This window comes from Oryctolagus cuniculus, chromosome 4, assembly GCF_051225735.1.
Source record: "Oryctolagus cuniculus isolate XC-2025 breed Fujian yellow rabbit chromosome 4, ASM5122573v1, whole genome shotgun sequence".
Classification (NCBI taxonomy): domain Eukaryota; kingdom Metazoa; phylum Chordata; class Mammalia; order Lagomorpha; family Leporidae; genus Oryctolagus; species Oryctolagus cuniculus.
In genome coordinates this window covers 101781404-101801797 of record NC_142870.1, presented here as the reverse complement: position 1 = coordinate 101801797, position 20394 = coordinate 101781404, and the positions used below count along the sequence as shown (strand labels likewise).

Here is a 20394-nt window from a genome sequence, read left to right as displayed (position 1 = left end):
CTTCTTAGTTTGATGTAATCCCATTTGTCTATTTTTGCTTTTATTACCTGTGCTTCTAGGGTCTTGTTCAAGAAGTCTTGCCTAGGCCAATATCTTGCAGCGTTCCCCCTGTTTTCCTCTAGCAATTTGATGGTTTTAGGTCTTGGGTTTAGATCTTTGATCCATTATTAATTGACTTTTATACAGAGTGTAAGGTAAGGGTCTTCTTTCCAATTTCTGCAAGTGAAATCCAATTTTCCCAACACCATTTACTTAAGACTGTTATTTCTTCATGGAGTGTTTTTTAGGTAATTTGTCAAAAATTAGTTGGTTTTATATGTATAGATTAATCTTTGGTATTTCTATTCTGTCCCATCGGTCTACATGTCTGTTTTTGTGCCAGTACCAGGATGTTTTGATCATAACAACCCTCTAGTTCATCTTGAGTTCTGGCATTATAATGCTTCTGGCTTTTTTTCTTGTTTGAAATTGCTTTGCTATTTGAAGTCTTTTGTGTTCCCATATGAATTTTAAGAATGTTTTTAATGGATCTGTGAAACATGTCCTTGGGATTTTGATTGGGATTGCATTTAATCTGTAAATTGCTTTATGTAACATGGCATTTTGATTATATTAATTCTACCAATATTTCATTAATGTCTGTAATTTTCCTTGTAGAAATCTTTCACATCTTTGGTTAAATTTATCCAAAAGTATTTAATTTTTTGTAGCTATTGCAATTTATTTTTTTGACAGGCAGACTGGACAGTGAGAGAGAGAGACAGAGAGAAAGGTCTTCCTTTTTCAGTTGGTTCACCCCTCAATGGCCGCTGCGGCCGGTGCACTGTGGCCATTGCCCTGCGGCTGGCACAAGCACTGATCCGAAGCCAGGAGCCAGGTGCTTCTCCTGGTCTCCCATGTGGGTGCAGGGCCCAAGGACTTGGGGCATCCTCCACTGCACTCCCTGGCCATAGCAGAGAGCTGGCCTGGAAGAGGGGCAACCAGGACAGAATCCGGCACCCCGACCAGGGCTAGAACCTGGGGTGCTGGTGCCGCAGGTGGAGGATTAGCCTAGTGAGCCGTGGCACCGGCCAGTAGCTGTTGTAATTGAAACTGCTCTTACAAGTTCTTTTGCAGCCACAGCATTGTTGATGTATAGGAATGCTGTTTATTTTTGTGTGTTGATTTTATATCCTGCAATTTTGCAGAATTCCCGTATTTGTTCCAAAAGTGCAGTGACTTGACTTCCCTATATAAAGGATCCTGTCACCCACAAACAGGGATAATTTGACTTCCTCCTTTCTATTTGTATCCCTTTGGTTTCTTTTCCTTGCCTAATGGCTCTGACTAAAACATCCAGAACTATATTGAATAATAATGGTGAGAATAGGCATTATTATCTGTCTCTGGCTCTTAGTGGGAATGCTTCCAGCTTTTCTCCATTCAATATGATGCTGGTTGTGGGTTTGTGTTGAGATATATTCTCTGTCTAGTAGGTATCTTTTATACCCATTGTTAAAGTTTTTTTAATATGATGAAAAATGTTGTATTTTCTCAAATGCTTTCTCAGCATCTATTGTGATAATCTAATGATTTTTCCTTTATTTTGTTGATATGATGTATTACATGTATTGAGTTGTGTATGTTGAAGCATCACCGCATCCCTGGGAGAAATCTCACTTGGTCCTGTTGAGTAATCTTTTGGATGAGTTGTTGAATTCAACTTGCCAGTCTTTTGTTGAGGATTTTTGCATCTATGTTCATCAGGGATATTGGTCTATAATTTTCTTTTTTTTTTTTTGTGGTATATTTATCTAGTTTTGGAATTAAGATAATGCTGGCCCCATATAAGGACTTTTGAAGACTTCCCTCCCTTTAAATTGTTGTGAATAGTTTGAGAAGAATTGGGATTAATTAATTCTTGAAAGCTTGATAGAATTCAGCAATGAAACCATCTGGTCCTGGGCTTTTCTTTGTTGTCAGTCTCTTTATTACTGACTCAATCTCAGTTTTGTTATTGGTCAATTCAAGTTCTCTGTGTCTTTGTGCTGCAATTTTGATAAATTATATGTGTCCAGAAATCTATCTATTTCTTCTAGATTCTCCAATTTGTTGACACATAGCTGTTTGTAATACTTACTAATTATTCTTTGTATTTCTGTGGTATCTATTGTAACATCTCCTTTTCCATCTTTGATTTTATTAACTTGTGTCTTCTCCCATCTCTTTTTAGTTGGGCCATTGGTTTATTAATTTTTTATTATTTTCAAAACACAACTCTATTTCACTGAACTTTTGTTTAGTATTTTATTTCAATTTTCTCTAATTGGCACTCTTTATTTCCTACTACTAATGTTAGATTTGGTGTGTGTTTTTTTTTTTTTAGGTTTTTGAGATGTATGTTAGATCATTTACTTGATACCTTTCCAATCTAATTGCTATAAATTTTCCTCTTTACACTGCTTTTACTGTATCTCATAGTTTTTGATATATTATATTTTCATTTTCATTCATTTCAAGGACTTTTTAAAATTTCCCTTTTGATTTCTTCAGGACCCATTGTTCATTCATGAACATGTTATTCAATCTCCATGTATTTGCATATTTTCTTAAATTTGTCTTGTCATTACTTTTTGATTTCACTCTTCTTTATTCTTTTGTGGTCAGAAAAGATATATGACATTATTTAACTTTTTTGAATTTGTTAAAACTTATTTATGACCTAGTATATGGTCAGTCCTAGAGAATGTCCCATGCACTGATGAAAAGAGTATGCATTATGCAACTCTGGGATGAAATGTTCTGTAGATATCGATTAGGTCCATTTGGTCTTTCATGCAGATGAACTCTTTTGTGTCTTCGTTGACATTTTTGGTCTGATTGATCTATCCATTGATGAAAGTTGAGTGTTGAAGTCCCAAATTTTTATTGTATTGAATCTTATGTCTCCATTTATATCCATTAACAATTGTTCTTATAAAGCATGTTGATCTGGCATTGGGTGAATATACATTTACTATAGTCATATTTCCTTGTTGAATTGATTCCTTAATCATTACATAATGATTTTCTTTGTCTCTTTTAACAGTTTTTATCTTAAAATCTGTTTTGCTTGATGTGAATATAGCTACTCTGGCTCATTTTTAAATTTACATTTTCGTGGAATATCTTTTTCCATCATTTTGTTTTCAGTCTGTGTGTGTCTTTATTGGTGAAGTGTGTTTCTTAAAGGCAGCAAACAGATGAGTTTTTTTTTTTTTTTTTAAATTCATTCAGCCAGTTTATATCTTTTAATTAGAGAATTTAGTCCATTTACATTCAAAGTTAATACTGATAAATAATGACTTGCTTTTGTCATTTTTTTCCATAAACATTCTAATATGTTTTGAATCTCCCTTGCTTTTTTAGTAGGAGTTATTCTGCTTTCACATTCTTTCATAACACTGATTGTCTTTCTGTTTCTGTGTGTAGTACATCCCTAAGTATCACCTGTAAAGCTGACTGAGTGGTGACAAATTCTTTCAATTTTTGCTTGTCTCAGGTCTTTATTACACCTTAATTTATGATGAAAAGTTATCTGAGTAAGGTACTCTAGGTTAGCAATTTTTTGCTTTTAGGACTTGGAGCATATCTCTCCATTCTCTCTTGGCCTATGGGGTTTCTATTGAGAACTTCTTTTTCTTAATATTTTTATGTATTTATTTGAAAGTCAGAGTTACACAGAGAGAGGAGAAGCAGAGAGAGAGAGAGAAAGAGAGAGAGAGAGAGAGAGAGAGAGAGAGGTCTTTCATCTGCTGGTTCACTCCCATTTGGCTGCAATGGCCGGAGCTGTGCCTGTTGGAAGCCAGGAGCCAGGAGCTTCTCCTGGTCTCCCATGCGGGTGCAGGGGCCCAAGGACTTGGGCCATCTTCTGCTGCTTTCCCAGGCCATAGCAGAGAGCTGGATTGGAAGTGGAGCAGCTGGGACTCAAACTGGTGCCCATATGGGATGCCGGCACTGCAGGCGGTGGCTTTACCCGCTTTGCCACAGCCCCAGCCTCTGAGAACTTTGTTTTAAATATAAAGAGAGTCTTCTCATGCATTAAATATGAAGAGAGTCCTCTCTTGGCATTTCTCTCTTGCAAATTTTGCATTATTTTCTTCATGTTTTACTTTTGAAATTGTAACTATAATGTTTTGTGAAAATCCTTTCTTATCATGCCTCTTTCATGTTGTATGTGCCCTCCAGTATATGGATGTTCATATTTTTCTCCAAATTTGGGAAATTTTCTGCTATTATTTCACTGGATAGATTTTATAAGCCATTCCTCTTTTTCATAACTGCAGGAAGTCCTATGACTCATATTTCTCACCATTTCATAGTATCACATAGATCCTGAATGCCACTTTCAGACTAATTTTTCTCCTTCTTGATTTTACTTTTTGTCTGACATAGCACAAAAGATCTGTTTTCTAGACCAGATATGATTTCTTCTGCCTCATCAGTCTGTTATTAAAATTTTTCACTGTATTTTTATGAAGATTTTTTTTATTTATTTGAAAGTCAGAGTTACACACAGAGAGAAGGAGAAGCAGAGACAGAGAGGTCTTCTATCCGCTGGTTCACTCCCCAATTGGCCGCAACAGCTGGAGCTGCGCCGATCTGAAGCCAGGAGCCAGGAGCTTTCTTCCAGGTCTTCCATGCAGGTGCAGGGCCCAAAGACTAAAGCCATTTTCTACTGCCTTTCCAGGCCATAGCAGAGAGCTGGATCGAAAGTCGAGCAGCCAAGACTCGAACCAGTGCCCATATGGGATGACGGCACTGCAGATGGCGGCTTTGACTGCTATGCCACAGCTCTAGTCCCTTCACTGTATTTTTTTATTTGACTTACTGAATACTTAATTTCTTATTTTCTTTTTGTTTTTTTCTTCAATATCTCAATATCTTTGCAGAACTCTTAATCTATGTCATGTTTGGATTTTGTTTTCTCAGTTAATTGTTTCTTTGTGCTTTCGAGTAATCTTAACAAAAATTCTTTTGAATTCCTTCTCAGGCATTTTGTCAATCTCCTCTTTGTCACAGTCCAATATTAAAGTATTCTTGTGTTCCAACAGTAATGTGTTATTAGGTGTCATATTGCCTTCCTTCTTTATGCTTCTTATGTTTTTACTCTGATTTTTATACATCTGGGTAACCACTTATTACTACTTCCTCTGGGGGATTTTTTTTTCTTTCTGCTTGAAGGCTTTATTCTTGGCAGTGTGCCTCTCTGGCTCAGTGGAGTACCTGAAATATACACTGGAGCTCCAAATGTGTTTTGGGTCTGACCAGGGAGCTCTGGAAACCATGTGTGATTGGGGCCAGCATCCAGAGTGACACCCAAAACGGATGTGCTAGAGCACCTCTGGTTACACTCAGTAGAGGAGGGCACGCTGGAAGTGGCTGGTGTGTTCACAGTTCCAGCTATTCTCTGTCAAGGAGAACCACAGCCTATAGTGAGCTCTTAGGGCCAGCACATCACAGCCACCCAGGCATGTACACCACACGTAACAACTCCCCACTCTGTATCATTTTCCCTGAGTCCTCTGCAAGTCTTTGCACAGGACTTGAGAGTTCTGAGTTCCTCGCATGTGATTGGGTGGGTGCACAGGCATGTAGCACATCCCACATCCCTTTCAGCTCCATGGCCTATGCTCAGTGCTTCTACATGTACATTGTGCAGCGGATCTACTGTCCACCTTGTAATCTGCCCCTTCCTCAGTGTGAGTTGCCTGCTATCCTCTAAGCCAGGATGGATTCAGCTGCAGCTCCACTTCAGCAAACTGAGCCCAGTGCTTTGGTGGGAGAAGAGGAGGGAGGAAAGTGGCTGCCCTTCACTGAACAAAGCGGTCACTCAGTCTCTCACCAGCTCCCCAGGCCAGAATCAAAACCAGTGGGAAAATCTTAGTTTTAAAGTGGATGGTAAATAATCATAACAAAATATCTACAATCTAATGAAATAACTTTGGTTCTAGAGTTCCATACTAAAATATTATAAAAAATAAAATCAGAATGTTATTCAGGAACTTCTTTGAAAAAATATTCAAAATAATGATCCACTGAAACAAGAATTAAAAAATGAATCCCAAGAGAAGATTTGGATACAATAAGCAATGGCATGAGAAGTAGCCAGCCTTAATTTCTAATTAAATTTTGAGTTGCTCATAATTTGAGTATAAAATGTAAAACTATCAATAAGAAGGAATTACTAAAATATGTGATATAAAGAATAAAATTAATAAAAATATGAAGTTAAAATTCTATATGAATTTAATGAAATATAGAAGAATGAGCAGGGAAAGTTACATTGTTGGCCCTCTTTTTTTTTAGAGGTTAGTCTATGCATAATTACACAAAAGTGTAATTAAGATGGAAATTTTTAAATATATGTTTGTAAGTTAAAAAAATCAATATTTTATGAGGGGACCTCAGAATGCTTATGAAAAAATGGAATTAAAAAATACAAATTAAAACAGAAACTTTATTTCTCAATATTAGCTGCATCAAATTAAAAACACTTTTGTAAATGATACCAGCTATTTAGTCTATCCCTAAAGCAATGAGGGTTCTAGGAAGGAATCATGTCAATGAAATCTTTTTTACATTGATAACAGGAGAAAAATGAGTACTTTTTATACATTTTTTAATATTAGAAAGCAAAAAGAAGTCAGAAGGAGCCAAATAAGAACTTTAAGATGGAGACCAATGATTACCTTTTTAAAACTCTCACAAAATTGTTCATTTGATCAGAGGAATGAGCAAGACATTATTCTGGTGGAAAAAGATTCTGGTGATGTTAAAGTGAAATGAACACTATGAGAAACGGTGACTTGATCAGCCCTCACCCTGACTGTTGATGAGCAACTTAATATGTCATCACTCTTAGTATTTTTTTTTGTTTGTTCTACTTAATACTTTTGGCTGAATACTGTAATCAATGCACAATTCTTCTTAAGTGCTGAAACTTAACTGAAAAGTGATCACTGTTAAATATAAGAGTGGGAATAAGGGAGGGAAGAGATGTGCAATTCGGGACATGCTCAAGCTGACTTACCTCAAACGGTAGAGTTAGAAACATACCAGGGGATTCCAATTCAATCCCATCAAGGTGGCATGTACCAATGCCATCTCACTAGTCCCAGTGATCAATTTCTGTTCACAATTGATCATAATGATAGGACTAAGAACCAAAGGGATCACAGAAACAAGAATAGTGTCTGCAAATACTAGCTGATAGAATCAAAAAGGGAGAGAATGATCCAACATGGGAAGTGAGATACACAGCAGACCCATAGAATGGCAGATGTCCTAAACAGCACTCTGGCCTCAGAATCAGCCCTTAAGGCATGCAGATCCAGCTGAAAAGCCCATGAGAGTATTTCAGGCATGGAAAGCCAAGACACTCTGGCAAAAGATCTCTGCGAGTGAGATCCCATTGGAAAGAACAGGTCTTCAAAGAAGGAGGTACCTTTCTCTGAAGGGAGGAGAGAACTTCCACTTTGACCATGGCCTTGTCTAAATATGATCAGAGTCAGTGAATTCAGGGGGCTTCCATAGCCTTGGCAGCTCATGACAAGAGCCTAGGGTGATTACTGAGGCCATAAACAAGAGTGTCAATTTGTTAAGTCAACAACAGGAGTCACTGTGCACTTACTCCTCATGTAGGATCTTTTTCCTTAGTGTGCTGTGCATTGAGATTTAATACTATAACTAGTACTCAAACAGTATTTTTCACTTTATGTTTCTGTGTGGGAGCAAACTGTTGAAATCTTTACTTAATGTATGCTAAACTGATCTTCTGTATATAAAGAGAATCGAAAATGAATCTTGATGTGAATGGAAGGGGAGAGGGAGTGGGAAAGGGGAGGGTTGCGGGTGGGAGGGATGTTATGGGGGGGGAAGCCATTGTAATCCATAAGCTGTACATTGGAAATTTATATTCATTAAATAAAAGTTTTTTAAAAAGAAGAAACCCAAGGGGGAAAAAAAAAGAACTATATCAATATCTTGGTTGCTATGTTACGCTGTAGTTTGCAAGATAATACAATTTGGAAAAAGTGGGTAAAAGATACACACACAATATCTCTGTGTTACTTTTTATAACTGTGAATCTGCAATTATCTCAAAATTAAAGTTTAAAGTTAAAAAAAAAAGATTCTGGTGAATCTTTCCTGGGTGTTTTCCAGTTAAAACATTGGCTAACTTTTCCAAAACACTCTCAAAATAAGCAGATGTTGTAATTTTTTTGATCATCCATAAAGTAAAAAGCAAAATACCTTAAATATTCCCCCAAACTGTTAACTTGTCCTTTGCTTACGACTGGTCTGCTTTTACTTTGACTGGACCACCCACCCTCATCTCTTAGTAACCATTCCTTTGATTATGCTTTGTCATCAGGATCATACTGGGAATATCATGTCTCATCCCCTGTTACAACTCTTAACAATTCTTAAGTGTTTTGGTCTCGTTTGTTTAAAATTTCCATCGAAAGCTTTGCTGTTGTCTGCACCTGATCTGGGTGCAACAGTGCTGGCACCCATTGAACAGAAAGTTTGCTGCACTTTAATATTTTAGTCAGAATTGTATAAGCTGAACCAACCGAGATATCTGTGTTAATAGCTATGTTTCTGCTTTTTATGTTGGTCCTGTTCATTTGGGTCCCCAACAAGATTACTTTTTCCATGCAAATTGATGTGGGTGGTTTACTACTGCAGGTTCAATCTTCCACACAGTCTTATGCCTTCTTGAAATAAGTTATCCATTTGTAAACTGCTGATTTCTATGGGACATTGTTTCCATAAGCTTTTTGTAAAGCATGAATGATTTCACCATTCTTCTATCCAAGCTCCACTATCATTTGATGTTTGTTATTGCTTCAATTTTGTTAGAATTCATGTTATTCTGCTAGGAATTCTTTTCAAATCAATGTTTTATCCTTCCTAGTGCCTCAAACTAGATCCTGTTCAGATGTATTAAGGCAAGTTAGTGCAAGTCTATTTTGGTGCAAAAATGTTTGAAATACAAGCATAGTTTCTTCACAATATGCATTTTCTCACGCACTGTTGAAGACCCTTGTTAAAATACAATAAAATATCCCTATCATTCAAAGAAACTAAAAAGGTGAAAGAAAACTTGTTCAAAACAGGAAAAGGGGCAAGCTTTTACCACAGATATTAAACATTGCTTGGGACGTCCGTATCCCATATCAGAGTGCATGGGTTTGAGTCCTGGCTTGACTCGAATCCAGCTTCCTGTTAATGCAACTCTGAGAAGCAGTAGATGATGACGCTCTATCTCTCTGCCTTTCAAATAAGTTAAGATAAATAAATAACCATTTTGAAACGAAACAGAGGATTTTAACTCATAAAAGAAGTCGTAAAATGTTTGGCAGAAAAACTGATAGACTTAATGCCAGATCAAGGCAGGAAAACAGAATATGCCAATTAAGACTATAGATGTGATATTTTAAATAATATGTTAGAAGTAATAATATTATGAGTGGGTTAAATTAATATATAATGTAATAGCTATTTTTATTTCAGAAATGCCTGAACAGGAGGAAATGTATCATATAATTTATTACATTAACATATCAAAGGAAGATAAAATCATTATGTTACTTTCCTGAATCACAAAGATTATATATTTGGAAAGAAACCAGTAAAATTGAATTTAAAATTATATATATGTACATATATATATATGTATCAGAGCATCATCAAAGCAGTAGGTATAACAAAGTGTTTGTTTTGCTTAGTGGTTAGACTGTGATTGAAACACCCACTTCCCGTATTGGAGACTCTGGGTTCAAGTCCTGGCTTTGCTTCCTATTCCAATTTCCTGCTTATGCAACCCTGAGAGGCAGTAGGTGATGCCACCTGTGGTCCCTGCCAACTGTGTTGCCGACCTGGATTAAGAAACCAGCTTCAGATTGTCAGACACAGCTTTTGTGGGCATCTGGGGAGTGAGCCAGCAGACAGGAACTGACTTTTCTTCTCTGACTGCCTCTCAAAAACATTATTACAAATTTTAAAAGGTTATAGCTATAAACTTATGAACTATTTATGAACTATATGAACAAAATTATAAAGCTGTAAGAAAAGACATTGAAGAAAAATATCAATTAACTAAAGATACTGTGTTAATCTTTAATAGCAAGATCCCATGTTGGAGAGATGTTATTTAGCCGAAATTACTAAATAATCTCAATGCAATTTTAGTCAAAATTGCAATGGGATCTTTTAGAAATTTAAAAATATATCCTAACGTACATTTTGTTGTGTTAATATTTATAGTAGCTAAGAAAAATTTAGAGTGCATCCAGTTGTTTAACATTATGTGTAATAACAAAACGTCTTAAAGATTGATTACTAAATTAAGGACATTGTGAAAAAATAATATTTACTTATTGAAACATATTATGAATACTATACAATAATGGGAAATGAGAACAGATTCAATAACATATGTAAAAACAAAATGTATTCTGTATTGGCAAACATAAAATAAGAATAAACAGAGAAAGAAAGGTAAGAGACATAAAAAACACAGTCTGTTAAAATTAAAAATTGCACTTCTTACACTTAAAATGTTGTGGGATTTTGTAAATCAATCTTTTATGTAATGTCTTTGGTGGAAAGTTTATGACCTTTAAGTCCATTTTGTGAGACTGACCATTCTTTCAAGATTGTGCTAATTACAGTTCTTTGCCTCTCTGACTTCTGCCCATATGTCCTGGATTTTTGCTTCTGAAATGTAGGGAAATTTCACTTTGTGGGGCAAGCTTTCTGGTGTTTGAGGCTGTGTTCTATCTTCTTTTCTCTAGCCCTAATACCCTCAATGTTCATAAGTCTTTCTCAAGCAACATAGCTGGTCTCTCAATATTTTCTTTGCTTTCCTTGGTAGACATTTCAGTTAACTATGCCTAAATTAAATATGTGCTCTCCAGATGTAGGACAAACACTACAGAGGCTAATTGGAATGCTCTACATTCTACACATAATGTAGTTTTAAATCACACTTACTTTTTAAGAAGAGTTTTTTGGCTCATTTGAGCTTGTTACTCATGAAAGCCTGCTAGTCTTTTTCTAATGAATTACTCAAGTTAAATCTTATCTGCTCTGTAATGGAGAGAATTATTTTTAAGACTCAAGGATGGGCAAGAAATATACCTTTAATTAATCTTTTTAGTTTCTAATCCACTGAAAGTATTTTACATATTGCTTGCCACTCAACATGTTACCTGGTTTACTCAGTTAATTTCCTGTGAATGTAATTAGTATGTAATTTATATTTTCCTTCAAATGATAACCAAAATATTGGGTTGGTCAGGAGCTCATCGCCACACCACTAGAGGAGAGCTGGTTGACATGATAGGAATGGCTGATTAACTAGATACAACCTGGCTGACTGCCCGCATTCCTCAGCAGCCCACACCCGCTATCGCAACCTCAAGAGTATCATAAGACACTTTGCTAAATCTCTTTTTCTGTAGGAAAACTGCTTGTCAATTAAAAACTTTCATTTTTCTGCTTTTTAAAGTAACATAATTCTTTTTTTCAAACACAGTCCTATAAAATATTATTTATGCATCATGACAAAGTGAAGCTACTGTGTTGAAATGCAAATGGAAAGGTGAGATGCCTACTTGTATCACCTGTTTTCCTTGAGCTCTTTCTATACTATGGCTGCTCATAAACCTTGGAGCCCAATGAAAAACCTTTTTTGGCCCTGGTTTGTGGTGTTTTATCACATCTCCTAGTTGAATCGGTTACACCACAAAGAAAGGGAACAAACTAGGTGAACACATGCTCATCTTCTGGGGTGTATTATTCTATGAAGCACTCACTAACATGCATCTGATACTTCCGTTAGACAATAGGATGTTCAAGAGAAATACTTTCAAGTTTACTGGTGTCCTGATGTCTGTTAAATCTTCTTAAAATTTTTGGTTAAAATACTTGAAAGATTTATTAAGAAACAAAAAATTGCTGTGACACCAGAAACTAAAACTAAAGAAAAGACCATGTGCTGTTTACTGTGTGAGAGGAATTTCCAGTGATGTCCCACACATGGTGTAGGTATAGGCATACTCCACTTACGGTACCAGAATTCCACAGAAGCTGCATTCCCTACATAGTCTCCTAATTTTATAATTTAAGGATTATGTTGTCCAGAAAGATCTATCAACAATCTAAGATAAGAACTTCAGTGGAAAATAATTTGCCCAGGATCTTGACACCAAAACACAGAAAAATGACAGGTCTAATAAAAGTTATTCTGAAAAATCACTATGCATGTAAAAACTACACCACTGTAATAACCGGATAAAAATTGGAAATTACATCTGATATTAGGACAGAGGTATATAATAATTTTGATGATATAGAAATTCAACATATATTTAGTGAATATTTTGCTATATTTTATCTTTTCCATGGAAACTCAGACAAAAGATACTGATATTTAATCATTATTTTATTTGGCTGACCAATTTATTTTGGTTAGTGTAGCTTTCCAAAACACATACTTTTGAATTTCATTTCTTTCTGTGTTTTGTATTTCATTTCCTACATTTCCATGTTAAAACTATTATTTGCATGATTTTACTCATTTGCTATTAAAATTGGAAATGGCATTAATTTGGAATAGTTTAACCCCTTGAATTTTCAGGAAATGATCTTCCATTATATAATTGTGTCACCTACCTTCTGTCATTTTCCCAGAAATATTTTAAACATTTCACTCAGGATTTGCAACTCCTACTTTATAACATGATGAGGAGTAGAGAAAGGAGCGGTGCTGTATTAGACCCTGTATTATGACCTTAGGAAAAGTCCTGTGTGGTGGTGCTAGATGAGCAATAAGATCATCTGAGTGGTGAGCATTGATACATGCAGCTTTTTTCTGGACCTCCTTGTACAAAAAGAACTGAACGTACTGTCTGGCTCTTTACTGCGGCTAAGTAGGTTAATTAGAGAAAAAGCATCTGCTTTAGTAGAACAGATTATTTTATTCTCTCTGTGTATCTATCATTATCTATCTATCTCTCTACCTACCTCTCTACCTACCTACCTACCTATTTCTATCTGTCATCTATCTATCATCCATCCTATCACTGTCTTCATCTCTGTTCACTTCAGAGGCTGCAAGCATTACCCCTAATTGATTATATTACTGCAGGCAGGGATGGGTCTGAAAGCAAGAAATCAGCAGCATGAAACTAAGTATCTGGATAAGAGGAACTTATCCTTTGCCTTTTGTAAAATAAAGCATCAGTACAGAGGGTTCAAGGAGGAGTAAACAGGATAGCACTACACAGCATGACACAGGCTTATGGAAAGATTATTCACAATAAAGGCAAAGGAAAATTATTCTGAAGATTCAAAGAAAGAACATGCCTCTGAAAATAATATCTGTAAGAACAGTAGCAAAATGTCTGAGACTATTCAGTTATTTTTCTAAGCAAAATCCAATAATATGGTCAATAAGAAGCAGAAACAGAGACCAATATCAGTTATAGTTTTGTTAGAAAAAAATCTGATGTTAATTTACTTTTACAAAGTAGATTATTTTATAATGTAATTAGAAATATAGAGGCAGACTGGATCATGCAGGCTCATGGCAAATGTCAGGTTGTCTATGTTTTTGCAACCTTGTTGTGTTGCTCTTTGTTTTCAAGCTAGCTCACCTCATGATCTCAAGATGGCTGTAGCAGTTCCATGTATCACATCAATACGGATGAAAATTAATGCACATGTCAGGAAAAGGGATGACTCTTCCTGAGTCTCTTTCTTAGGAGGGAAAATCACTGTGCAGAAACTCCCAGCTGGGCTTTTCCTCATAGCATATTGGCCTGAATCGAATTATATGATTATTCCTCAGTTAATTACTGAAGTGAGAAATAGGACAACACTGAATGGTGTAGACAAGTTATCTGAGGAGATTATGATATCTATTACAAGACAATAGGAAGAGAAAAAATTTGTATAGGTAAGAGGTTGTAGAAGGGAACTCCCTAAAAAAAAGAATGTGGAAAAAGAAAAATCCACATTGGAAATGGTAAACAGTAAGAATATTATTGAGCAAATGGACTTGATGGTGATAAACAGATTGTAGCAAAAGAAAAAGAAAAATATGGAAGACAGAAATGGAGACTAAAAGTTGTGCTTATTAAGATAAAGAAAAAATAGTGAGAGCCAACTCAAAGACTGCAGAGAGAACATTTATTTGCTATTGGCCTTGGTGTTGATTTAATGATTTTTTTTTTTTTTTGATAGGACAGCAAAAGCATGGGCAACAAAAGCAAAAAACAAAGCAAAACAAAACAAAAAAAAAATCAACTGGGACTGTATTAAACTAAAAGCTGTACAGAGGAAACAACCAAAAAAAAAAAAAAAAAAAGAAAAAGCAACTTATGGAATGGGAGAAAATATTTGCAAACTATGTACTTAATTGAGTTAATATCCAAAATTATATAAGGTTTCCACTTAACTCAGCAGCAAATAATTATGAAAATAATCTACTCAAAAATAAGCAAAGTGCCTGCATAGAGATTTTTCCAAGGAAGTTGTACATCTGGACAGCAGGTGTATTAAAATGTTGCTCACATCACTCATCATCACAAAAATGAAAATAGCAGTCTTCCAAAATTAAAATGAGATATCATGTTACACTTGATCTGATGGATACTAACAAAAAGGCAAGAGAAAACAAGCACTGATAGGGGAGCAGAAAAGAGATCCCTTGTATACCTTGGTTTGAATGTAAATTGGGGCACATATTATAGAAAGGTGTATGGTGGTTTCTAATAAAATTAACAGTAGAATCATTATATGATTTAGCAAGTCCAGTTTTGTGTGTATCTCCAAAGGAAGTAAAATCAGTATTTCAAAAAGCTAAAGCTGCCTGCATCTCCGTATTCATTGCAGCATTATTAACAGAGTAAGGATATGGAATAAATTTATATTAATTGGTGGCACCGTGGCTTACTAGGTTAATCCTCTGCCTGCGGCACCGGCACCCCAGGTTCTAGTCCCGGTTAGGACGCCGGATTCTGTGCCTGTTGCTCCTCTTCCAGTCCAGCTCTCTGCTGTGGCCCGGGAGTGCAGTGGAGGATGGCCCAGGTCCTTGGGCCCTGCATCCGCATGGGATACCAGGAGGAGGCACCTGGCTCCTGGCTTCGGATTGGCACAGCATGCTGGCAGTAGCAGCCATTTGGGGGGCGAACCAACGGAAAAAGGAAGATCCTTCTGTTTCTCTCTCTCTCTCTGTCACTGTCTAACTCTGCCTGTCAAAAAAATATTAATTGAAAGATGAATGGATAAAGAAAATATGGAATATACATGAATATATTGAAATATCATTAGGCCATAATAAAGAAGTAAATCATGAATTCATGGCAGCATGGATGTACCTGGAGGAACTTATGTAACATGAAATAAGCCAGACATCTTACATATATTTGCAACATAAATAACCCAAATTCATAGGAACAGAGAGCCATATAGTTGACAGGGATTGGTGATGTGGTGGATTGCAGAGATATTAGTCAAAGAGTGAAAATTTTAATGAAGAGATGAAGAAGTTCTGGAGACCCAATGTTTGGCATAGTGACTATAGTTAATAGGACTGTATTATTTACTTGAAATCTGATAGCAGAGTAAATTTTCAGTGTCCTCACCATACACACACACACTCTCACACACATATCCTCAAGCACACACACACACACACACTTGTAATTATGGGTAAGTGATGGATGTGTTAGCATAATTGTGTGAATCATTACATTAGGAGTACATATATCTAATTATCAGGTTGTATAGCTTGAATTTGAGTAAGAAGAAGAAAAGGGAAATTTTCATTCAGAAACCAAAGGGTCATTCATTTTCTAGAGAGAGAGATTGACTTGATTCTGCAGATTCAACATTCCAAGATAAATGAATGGTAAGAGACTCACATCTTTAGATACTTAGGTTCTCTGTATATTTATTTGGAGAATAAAAGATAACACAAAAAGAGACAAAAATAGCATTAGTCTCATGTTTTTGTTTTTATTTATTTATTTATTTTTAAGGTGAACAAATCTCATGTATTTCATATACACAGACTTAGGAGCATAGTGGTACTCCACACCCCACCCTCCCTCCCAACCATGCTCCCATAATCTCTCTTACTTTCTTATTTTATAATGATCTAACTTCAGTTTATTTTATACCCATAAGATTAACACTACACTAAGTTAAGAATTAAACAAACAATAAGCAGAAAATAACACTGTTCCTCAACAGTAGAGACAAGGGCTATAAACAATCATAAAATCTCAAAATGTCCATTTTGCTCATACATATTACATTTTTGTACCTATTATTACCACAGATCAGGGAAAATGTATCATATTTGTCTTTCTTCGTAAGTAAAATGATTTCCAGTTGCATTCTTTTTGTTGTAAAAGACAAGACTTCATTCTTTTTTAAGGGCTGAATGATAGTATATATATATATATATATATATATGCCATGTATATCATATATATATACACCAAAATTTGTGTTTGTATACATATATATATATATATATATATGTATATCACAATTTGTTTATCCAGTCTTCAGTTGATGACTATAGGGGCTGATTCCATATCTTAGCTATTATGAAATGAGCTGTAATAAACATGGGGATACAGATATCTCTTTCATATCCTGATTTTATTTTCTTTGGGTAGATTCCCAGAAATGAGATTGCTGGATCATATGGTATATCTATTTTCAGCTTTATGAGGTATCTCCACATGGTCTTTCACAGTGGCTGGACCAGTTTACATTTCTATCAACAGTGGATTAGGGTACATTTTCCCCCATATCCTCGCCTGCATTTATTTGTTGATTTCTGTATGAGAGCCATTCTAACTGAGGTGGGGTGAAGCCTCATTGGGGTTTTGATTTGCATTTCCCTGATGGCTAGTTATCCTAAGCATTTTGTCCAAATGTCTGTTAGCCATTGGGAAAAAATATTGGCAAACTCTGCAACTGATAAAGGATTAATACACAGAATCTACAAAGAGCTCAAGAGACTCAACAATAACAAAACAAGCAATCCAGTTAAGAAATGAGTAAAGAACTTGAACAGTTTCATGTTTTTATTACATGGTACTAAATTGTAAGCAATGATGCGATCAAATTTTTAGAAGAAAAAATTGTGACCTACGTACTCTTTTTTTTTTTTAAAGATTTATTTATTGAAAGTCAGAGTTACACAGAGAAAGGAGAAGCAGAGAGAAAGAGAGGAATTCCATTCACTGGTTCACTCCCCTAATTGGCTGCAACAGCCGGAGCTGTGCTGACTTGAAGCCAGGAGCCAGGAACTTTCTCCAGGTCTCTCTTGTGGGTGCAGGGGCCCAAGGACTTAGGCCATCTTCCACTGCTTTCCCAGGCCACAGCAGAAAGCTGCATTGGAAGTGGAGCAGCTGGGACTCGACCCAGTGCCCATATGGGATGCTGGCACTTCAGGAGGCAGCTTTACCTGCTATGCCACAGCACTGGCCCTGATCCAAGTATTCTATTTGCAGCATTATGGCTGCTCTCGTTTGAATTAAGAGAACAGGTATATGTTTAAAGACTCTAAAAATATACCACTTATTTTCCTTTCTGTCTAATTGAAAATAAGTCAATAACTTAAGAGAAAAAAGTGTGGTACTGAATTTTTTTGAAGTTAAGTTTGATGAATCAAGATACATATACTCTTTTAAGATGCCATTTCTATGTAAAGACAGAGAATAATTTTTCTTAAACGTGAAAAACTCAAGTAAACATAAGACTGTATTCATTAAGAAAAAAAGGCATTCTTCAGTTGCTGGAAGAATCTAAGAATAGTAATCTGGGGATACAAAAGGACTGATTTTGAGATTTAAAGTAAACTAGTTCATTGTAATGAAAAGATCTATGTAATCATATTATTTAATTGAATTAAAATAGAGTATTAATTGTTTGTATCAAACAACATCTCTAAATAAAAAAAGTGGACCATGGATATCTATTTTACATTGATAATTCTTTCCATCTAAAGTAGGTAATAAAAATTCTAAGTATTATATAAGACATATACTAAAAAATGACCATGCATTCATACAAAGAGATAATAGAGGAAACACAAATGCTAATCAGCATATCAAAACTTCTACCTCACTTAGATTCAAAGGAATGCAAATCAAAATAGTACATCATTTTCACCCTTCAGTCACAAAATCTTAAGTAATTGTGATACTCAATTCATTTGACAGTTCCTTGGAAAGGAATTCTCATATATGCACATTGAATCAAACTCAAAAAAGCAGTTGAATGATGAGCATAGAATCATTTTACTTCAAGTTATAATGAAAGATTTAATGCTAAGGCAAAATCTAGAAATTTAACAAATATTTATATGTAAATGATTATTCATCATATTTTCTTTGTAACAGTATACAATTGGAGACAAATATTACTAAAGAAGAATATGAAAGAAATGTTATATATAGAATGTGAGCTTGTATATTTATTAATGAGATGTTTTTAGAGAGTTTGTGATGAAAAATGCTTGTGATTTAAGGCAAAGGCAGTAAAACTCGATGAATAGTTTTGTAATTTATGTTATTGCAACTACATAAAAATGCATGATGTAAGATTTCAGGAAAGAAAATATATCAAAGTGGTGACCACAGTTGACCCTGAAAGGTAAAATTATACCTGATTTATTTTCTGCTTCTTAATACTTTTCTGTTTATTCAAAAATGTCCTGTTTGCAACACATGTTACTTTAGTGAAGGGAAAAAAATCCAGCTACAAATAATTGAAAGGAAGGCATAAAATTGCTTTTCCTCTACTTGCAATTTCTTCTGCTCTTTAGGTGTCCTCCAGGGTTGTGCTGGTTTTGTAATCGAATCTCTAGCTCTTTCACTCTCCTGAGATGTAATTTTTCGGAGACTGAAGGATTAAAAAGGCTTCATATTTCCACACTATCTCCTCACCTGTCTTGCTTTTCAATTTCCTTGTAACCATGTTTACTCTCCTTTTACCACTTTGGAGATCATTCTCCTGTTTGGAGAGGATGGAAGCTAAATAGAAGTTGATTAGTCTTGTTTCACTTTTATCATCTGTTAGCACTGTGCCATCTGTTACCAGCAGGCTGCCTCCCTTCATCTTCTTCACGGAACTCAACAGAAAGAAAAAGGTCTACTTTTTTCCCTTCGGAAAGTTTTGCAAACTTGTACTGACTTTCAGTCCTCACCCTTCTTCTCAAAGAGTCAAACCAATCTTCTGATTTAACCTTTAATTTTATGTCCTTTATTCATTCTTGAATCCCTTTGCTGTTTTGCTTTAAAATCTGAGTTCATCAAACACTGCACATTGAAACTATAAGTTTGTGTCTGTGGCCACTTCACTTACCCAGCGTGCTGCCTTCTGTCCACACATACAGGCCACAGTTGCCAACTGCCTTTCTCTCTTTGGATGCCTTTTCCTATTATGCCACTGATTTGCCTCTTATGTTTTCTCCCAAACTCCAGGTGCTTGAACATTGTTCACAAATTCAAATACCTGCAGTGGGTCCAACTGGAGAGGGCTGGAGAGCTAGACGGCACAGTGCCCAACTACAGAAGAGGACAACCATTACTCAACCACTTCCTGAGTTCCAGCTGAGGCCGGGCAGAATTGATGGCCTATTATGGGAAAGTCCTCTTATTTTTGAATAGATGCTGAAAATGCATATGTGACGTGGTGTGTGTGTGTGTGTGAACATTCATGTGTGTGTGTGCACGGGGATGTGAGGGAGAGAGTGAGGGGACAGGAAAAGGAAAATAAGAAGGAAGGGAGGGAGGAGGAGCTGGAGGAAGGAAGGGAGAACTGTAGAATTTTAATATAATTAATAAAAATTTGTGTTCAGGTCAACGTGTCCATGTAAATAACAACAAAAAAAACTTTATATGCTGAATGAAGTCTGATACTGAATTTTTTGCTATTCTGCCCTTTTGTAGGTTTGGCATTTGGATTTTAACTTCCTAAAACATATCTTCTAAATTCTACACCTTGCCATGACCAACTCAAAGTGTGCCTTTGTGTGTTTGTGGGGGGGGGTGGGTGGGTGGTTGTGGTGGTTGTGTGGTTACATTTGTGTGCTCAGCAAAATAAAAATATGTAAATATATTTTAATATTTTGTTTGCTTCTCAACAATGTCTTCTGTGATAACATTGTAAGAATTTATATTATTATCAAAATCTACACAATCCTCAGTTACAACACACGACTCAGGACATAGAACAGTAAACACAGAACCACAGGTTTGTATTTGGTCATCATGGTCCTGTAGTTTCTCTCCCATCCTTATCATCACACCCTCTGCTCTGGAGTCTACTACATTTC

At 35.8% G+C, this 20394-nt stretch overlaps 1 long non-coding RNA gene across 3 annotated transcripts in view; it reads left to right on the top strand.

Annotated features, from left to right (window-relative positions):
• The window catches only part of LOC127482903 (uncharacterized), a 365264-nt gene extending 345345 nt beyond the window's left edge, over positions 1–19919 (top strand). For all 3 annotated transcript variants that reach the window (XR_016232543.1, XR_011388372.2, XR_016232545.1), the window contains one exon: positions 19541–19919. This is a non-coding gene — a long non-coding RNA (uncharacterized LOC127482903). The remainder of the gene's footprint in view (positions 1–19540) is intronic.
• Positions 19920–20394: the final 475 nt, after the last annotated feature.